This window comes from Dermacentor silvarum, chromosome 6 (genome assembly GCF_013339745.2).
Source record: "Dermacentor silvarum isolate Dsil-2018 chromosome 6, BIME_Dsil_1.4, whole genome shotgun sequence".
Lineage (NCBI taxonomy): Eukaryota > Metazoa > Arthropoda > Arachnida > Ixodida > Ixodidae > Dermacentor > Dermacentor silvarum.
Window position 1 is genome coordinate 70,500,882 of NC_051159.1, and position 7,790 is coordinate 70,508,671.

The 7,790-nt window shown below is 46.7% G+C and overlaps 1 pseudogene; it reads right to left on the reverse strand.

Annotated features, from left to right (window-relative positions):
- Positions 1-2,564: 2,564 nt before the first annotated feature.
- LOC119456706 (uncharacterized) lies at positions 2,565-7,086 on the reverse strand (annotated as a pseudogene).
- Between the last annotated feature and the right edge of the window lie 704 nt (positions 7,087-7,790).

Here is a 7,790-nt window from a genome sequence, read left to right on the forward strand (position 1 = left end):
TGAGGGGTTTTAGACTCTGGCCGGCAGACATGCCAGCTTGAGTTCTCCGACGTCAAACTGGCTGCGCAGCCCATATATAACGTTCCTCTTCACTTTGTCTTCTGCTTTCTTTGACTCCCTAAAAAGAAAAGTATACAGACGGGTACATTGTTGAATACTGCAAATAAGAGAGACACAATGAGGAAATTCAAATTTCTAGCCCGTGCGGGAGGTCGGGATGCGGCACAGGATTGAAGAAAACGTTGGAAGGTGGAACGGAAAAAGAAAGGTGCGCATTTTTTTCCCCCAAGGCAGAATGCACCGACGACAAAAAGGCGAAGCATACAACTGCTTGAACCATGTCGGTTTTACGGACAGCATGAAGAGGATTCATAGAGTAAGAGTTCAAAAAAAGGCCAATCGTTGAGCGAGCTAGTGCACAACCACGAGCGGAGCAGCCAGAAAGCAAGGCAGCGAAAACGGCCGTAACAAACGACATGTCCAATCACGGCGACGGCAGTAACGACGACTTCGTGGAGACGGTTACGGCACTATGTCGCGAACGACCGACGACTACGATTGCAGACGATAATATGACGACAGCGCCATGACGATGACGTCACGACATGAAGGTAGAGACAAATATGTGTGTTTTTTTTTTCTGGCCAATGCTTCTGCTAAGGAAACGCGAGGGAAATAAATGCGAGGCTGGTAACGTGTAGTGGAATCCATAAGATTTGACCAAAGTGCCTTAACAGCTATCGCAGTAAAGCTATCGCGAGTACATGACCCGGTAATTGCCGGTAGTCTGGGACAAAGGCTTTAACAAAGGACAAAGAAATTATGTTATTATGGACAAGATGGTTCTAATAACAAGCTGTCTGTTTTCTTTTTAACTGAAACCCGTTTTTTTGTTTGTAGACCGGTATTCGGGTTTTATTGTTTTTAAATCGCATATACGTATTCAGTTGAATTCCCCCTCTCCCATGCAATACCCACTAGGATCCTTAGGGTATTGAAATAAATAAATAAATAAATAAATAAATAAATAAATAAATAAATAAATAAATAAATAAATAAATACTGTTAAACACACTCACTGAGGCTAGATGAGAGCTCGATGCTACTGTCAACTGCAGCTGATCTCCTGATACGTTTTATTTCGCAATCGAGGCTGAACCGCAGGTAGTCCGTGGTCCACGTCCTCGGCGGTGACAGCGGCTCATAAACAGACCAGAAACATGCCTATACGCTTTAGCGTAGGCTTTATATTGTGCGTCGCGAGCTTTTCAGGTCAACAATCCGGCATCGACCCACGTTGATGCCGTACGAGGAGCAAATGCAGCTGGATGGTACGTAGCATCAGACCAACAAGCAACACTGCATGAGGACGCCTCATCCTGAACATCAGCTACCCGCGTGATTTCCTGCGAGAGCAACACAGACGGTGCTGCTTTGCCTGCCTCGGGAATTGACAAGCATACCGGGCAATGATTGGTGGAGCCACGTGCTTTTCTTTTCTCTCTTTCGCACGGCTTTCCTAGTTCATTGCTAAGGCACCTTGCCTGTTTGCTGTTGTTGTTGCTCTTGCCTTTGCAAGAAGCTTCTTCCTTTTTTCACCTTTTTTCTTCTTGCTTTCATAATTTCTTTTTTTTTAATTTCCAGGTCTTCGTTGCCTACCTCATGAGACATAACCCAAGAAAGTGTTATGGCTTGAGTGTTGACGTTCAAGACTTATTTGATTTTCTAGCACATGATGAATTTCTGCTGAGCGTTGATTGTTGTATTACAGACGACAATGATGCAGTTCGCGGATCGAATTCGCAAAGCTTTGCTTTCGTAAGGTGTTCTTTATCGTTGGGTGGTCGCCTTGAGTAATATGTCCAGCGTCAGGATTGGCTGGTATTTTCTGGTTGGTAGATACGCATTCATTTTCTCTTACGAAGATTTCTAGCGTAAGAGCTTTTTGTAAACGCGGGTTCAGTTTACCAGCCATTGCAGACTATTTTTAGAATTCTTTCTAGAACCATAGCCTTTTTATTTATGATTGCCTTTGTTGACTGGCTCGGTAACACTTACGAAAAAAAAAAAAAACTGGTGATGTGCATAGGCTCTGGGATAGCCGAGTCAACACCACCTAGACTTTTAAGGCCTCTCCACGGTTTAGTGACGTTACTGCACTACGACGGCCTTGGAAGTTCGGCTTCTGCGTCCTCATGGCTTTCCAACAAAGTTTCACATGCTGATTATGCAGCTTCAAGAAAAAAAAATACTTTTTTTTTCAAACGAGTTTTGCTTGTGCACATCCTAACCGAATTTTTTTTTCTGTTCTTGTTTTCTTGAAGGCAGGCCCAGTAACTTTTCCACAGGCTATTGTGGTTGTATGTCAATACGCAGATGTATGTAGTTACGTTCGTAATATTTATTAATTTAAAATGATGAATGCAAGGCAAACACGAGAAAACACCACACGAACAAAGCAAACTCAAGAAAAAAGGCATTATAGAGAAATGCAACACGAAAATCGATTTCAAGACTGACATAGAACAATAACCAACAAAAACGGTGACAAGCAAATAGAGTAGTCAGTTCTTCAATGTCGTCAATTTTTGCTCTTTTTGTTTTGCAGCTTTTTCAACAAGTTGACCATTCTTTATTTTACAAAGGTTATTTAGAAGCATGTTTGATGCTGCACTTAGGACATGGTGCATTACCAATCGTGGAGTTTGCCCATTCTCACACACATGAAAGTCAGCACTGTCATTTATCACATCTTGTGTGAGTGCCAAGAGAGCCTCGTTTTGATTTGGTAGTGCATGAAATTGTGGGGCATGGTGTTCGTTCCTCAGTTTGTCAAGAACCATTTCTGCTGTAAGAACAGCATTTATTACGGCAGGCTGAGGAAACTGGTGATGGCCTTGATTAATTCCTCACCTTCAACTTCAATGTTATCTTCTAGCATTAAATTTTCTTTGCAAGCTATGCATGAAAGCTTTTTGAATGCATCATGGGCACAGTAGCCAATAACACTGCTGGGAGATTTGGTGCTTTTTGTCGTAGTCATGTTAAAGTTAATGTCATGTTAAACTCAATGTTAAAGTTTTCAAGCAGAGCATTGTTTACTGCCACTGCAGCTGTTGCACACTCCAATTCTAGGTGCTCCAGGATATTTTGCAGACGAAGCTTTCGCTCAGACTCGTATACTTGTCTTATGGAGATGTGGTGTTGCGCACCGCGAAGAGTTGACGGTATTCGCCAAACCTCTCTTCCAAACAATCTGTCTGAAACTTTCCTAAAAGCATACAGTGAAAGTGCATTTCATCTATGCAATACTTGGTTACCTTTACTAAGGTGTCCGTCGTGAGACGGAGGGCGCGGTGAGTCTCTTTTGTAGGTATGCCATTGTCAAATTTGAGAGGCTGCCGCAGATCTAGCCACTTCACTATGTTCAATAGAAACTGGGCCTGCGGACTTGTTAGTGATGTGATCGGTGACTGCAGCTCATCACGAAGTCGAACGACCTTGTTGCATGTCTTTACGTTTACAATGATCCACCACTTTATTATTATTTCTAAGAACTCTGGAGTTCCAACCACATGTTCGAGCTGAAGTCTAGGCCCACATGCTCGAAGAGCTGCTGCCGTAGACGGGCTGAAAATTTGTAATGCAAGCTTGACATTCTGTCGTTCAATGTTCGATGGATTAAGAGATTTTGTAGTAAGCGTTGGTGCAGATTTAATCAGCTGACCCTGTTCTTTCGAGTGAAGTTCTCGAAGTGTTTTTAATGAAGTTGTAAGTATAGCTGATTTTCCACTAGGCCGTGTGGGGCTAGGAAAGAACATACATGTTGCAGCATTGCGGTGATTAGTCCAGTTATTTCTTACACACTTAAAAAAAAATTGTCGCAGTTTCACCCGAAAGGCGAAGCATCAATTGCGATAGCAAATTAGTAGAGAGTAAGGATAGAGAGTAGAGTAAGGATAGTAGTTTTATCAGCTGTATAAACTTGGACAAACAGCAGAACCATCAACGCGCAAAACTGTTGTCGACGCCGTCGGCGTTTTGCCCGCGTTCGCGCCGAACGCGCGCGGCGTTGGTGACTGTTGCCGAGGTCTCTGGGGGCGGCTCGGAGGTTTTCGACGAGATCACAATGCGACACTCGTCGAGCTGCGGCGGAAATCTTGCCCACCTTCTCGCCTCGCAACGTTTTTTAGGGGCGAAGCTCCTTAGGGTTTGGGTGTGAGCCACGTCTACTTTTATGAAAAGAAAAAAGTTGTCGCAGTTTCACCTAAAAGGCGAAGCATCAATTGCGATAGCAAATTTGTAGAGAGCTATACAGAGTAATAATATTAGCTTTATCAGCTGTATAAACTTGGACATGCAGCAGCACCGGCAACACGCAGAACTGTTGTCGACGCCGTCGGTGTTTTGCCCGCGTTCGCTCCAAATGCGTGCGGCGTTGGTGACTGTTGCCGGAGCCTCTGATATAAATAGGCACTTGGTGCCGCAGCTAATCGTCGCCTCCCCTTCCTCCCTCCCGTCCCCCACGGCCTTTCGCGTGACGGAAAAATTACACCATCTTCCGGTAGAAGAACCCTGAGTACTATGCGAAGCAGCTATGGGGTCGACTCAAGTTCCCATTAGTTTTCAGTTCGTTGTTTCCGTTAGGTTGAGGTACGTAGCTACCGGCTTCGCGAACCCGAAGTTCGGGATCGGCCTGTCGCCGCTGCCGCTTCGTGGCAGCGGCTCGAGCCCTCTTCTCCGCGGCGCTGTCCACGGCGCTGACACTGGCGCTGTCCGTGGCACTCATCGCGGCGTTGCGGGAGGAGAATGAGAGGAGCGGAGCGCGCGCGCGCGTCATTATACCGCGAGCTACAGTGGCGCCCCCCAGCGGAGTATGCAGCGCTTACCTTAGCGCCTCTAACCAACGCCTCCTCTAGAAAGATGCCTGCCGCGTGCGCCAAAAACCTGCTGCCCTTACCTTTCCCCTTTTCCTCCTTTCCACTTGAGGTAGAAGCTAGCGATCGTAGCGGTGATCGCTTGCAACACACATGCGCGCATGCGCACACCACCGCATGGCCGCCGACGCCGCTACCGCCGTGACACCGCACCATAGTGCCTAGAATATACCACCACCCCAACCCCCTGCGAAGATAGGGTAGATGCTGGCGCCATCTCTCGACAACCGACCGCAACTCAAGGCGCGACGGCTACAATGGGTGAGCGAGCGACGCCGCAGGCATCTTTCTAGAGGAGGCGTTGCTCTAACCTAAGCTGCTTCGAATTATCGTGCGCGGAGCCGCAGGTGTTGCCATTCGTTGCGCAATCCGGAGACGAGAGGAGCGTCGGAGAGGAGAGGAGGAATGCCGAGAGGAGAGGAGATGAGACAAGTAGAGGAGGGGAGGAGGATGCGCATGCGCAGTGCGGGTGTGGACGCCGCACGGCGGATGGATGGAGGGAGGGAGTGACATAGCCCCGACGATAAGCTGCTTCGCATCTAAAAGTCGCGTTTGCTCCCTATATATGGTGATTGTAAAGGAGGAAAGAGACGCTTAATTCTGCAGCCCTTCAGGGAGCACGGCGCAGAACGCGCGTTTGCTCTCCGACGTGCTTTCGCTTCCCGTGAAAGCGCGCGTCCCTCGCGCCCTTTCACTCGCATACAGCGTCCGGAGCGCGGCGACGATTTCATCGCCGTTGACGTCATACGGAACCTCACGGCGACGACGACGGTGACGCCGACGGCAGAAATCCGCTTTGGAGTGTCCATATTAGGGAACCTACATGCAACAGCGCTTGCATGTAGGCTCCCTAGTCCATATAATTGCTATCGCAATAATAAGTGTACAGGATCAATAAGAAAAAAAAGTTGCAGAGGATCCCAAGCATATTCTTACCAAATGAGAACAGTCTGAAGTTTGCAGGGTGCTCCAAAAAGTGACATTGCTTCGCGGTTGGTTGAATTATTGGCAGTTATGACTGCAATTATACGTAACCAAACATTCTCTAGCTGAGTAATGATGCTGTGCAGAATAGTGTGAAGCTGCTGTGCGCTGATGCGCTCTGCTGGCAGTATGTGCATAACATTTTTCTGGCATGAAAGCAGGCTTTGCATCATGAAAACGACTGCTGTTCTTGCTGCATTGGGGCTATTGCTAGTCGCACCAACGATTACTCCATCCTTATAGTCAAAATATGGCTCCAATTGAATTTCATCCATCATAAGGAATAAGGACAACAATTTTTTCATGCTAATTCATTGTTGCGACAAGCTTCTTTACATACGACGTGAAAGAAGCGCCTTGCTGCTCAGCTGCCGGGCTTGCTTCAAAGGAATTATATATACGGCGTATCGTAGACTCGTAGGGTAGTCTAATGTTTCCGGAACTGCGCAGAACTTATAAGCATGCGGATAAACTGTAAATAAAATACTTGAAAATATCATCAACTCTGAAGAATATCGGGATGACCTGCTATGCCTGATACGAAGAAGAGAAATTTGCTCTTTCAAAAATCTGACTGCATTGAGTTGTTCAGCATGTGACAGTTGACAATTTGACGCATCTTCAAGAAGAGAAAGTGCCAACTTCAGCAGATAATTAATTTTGGCTTCATGCTTAGAGAAAAACTTTCCATCTAATGACTCTACAGCATCCAGCAGCTGGGTCAAGCAACCAATATCGTTAACTTTGTGAGGGATGGTACCTGTGCCATCAATCCTAGTCAGCTGCACATCTTTATAGTGAAGCCTTACCGTGAGGTCCTCCAAGACCGTCACTGACGGCCTAATACGAAGAACGTCATCAAAAGCAAGATTGAGAAAAGGATGCAGGCCGGTCGAGAAATAAAACTCCATAAGTTAGAAAGCCTGATATGAGGAAAGCACTTCAATAGAGCCTGGAAAGTGCCAACCTTGTTGTTTGGTTCTTCTCCCTCCTTAGTTTGAAGTGACAAGGTGATGGCTTCCTCTAACGAAGCTGCTTCAAGGCGCATCCTCTTTTCAACAGGCGCCTCTCGGGATGTAGTTGTGGTGGGCGCGGAAAGGTACGCGGGACAGTACGCGAATACACTGGGAATGGCGCCGGAGCTGAGACGAGTATTCATCCCCATTATTCTCACCACCACCCATTTAACCACACTTTGGCAGCCTCTCCCGCATTTCACAATAAAATTAAAATTAAATTCTATTCTTTTAACTGCAAAAACAAGAATCTGATTATGGAGGCCGACCGTAATTAATTTTCGCCACCAGGAGTTCCTTAACGTGCACCTAATATAACTACACCAGCGTTTTTGGATTTTTCCCCTCTTCAAGTACAGCCGCCGTGGCCGGCACCGAACGCGCGTTTCACAGTCAGTCCCTTCATAAAGCACGTTATGCGGATTCCAAACACTGGGCAATCGACGGACGCCACGCTTATTTAACGTGCTTGCTTTAACTTACTGACGTTGCGTGATGTTATGTTACTGTAGATACTGCGCTACGTTATGTAGATGGGTTTTTGTGCCACGTAGGTAGGCGTCATAATATTCAGTTATGAAGTTATCTGGGCGTTATGTTTAATGGGTGATGAGTATGGACAGATCCCGTAAATCACATACGAGCGGTTAGATCTGGCCAGCAACGCGCCGGCTGTGCTCACGGTTCGTTCAAGAATATCTTCGCCACCGCTCCACCGAAATGGGGGGAGGGCTGGACGTCCGCGCGACACAGTGGTTATTGTCCCGACAGCCGACGCAGTGCTCACAATGGACCATATTAAACACATGTGCACGTGTCCGCGTGAATTCTGTGTGTTGTCGTAGTCGCGTCA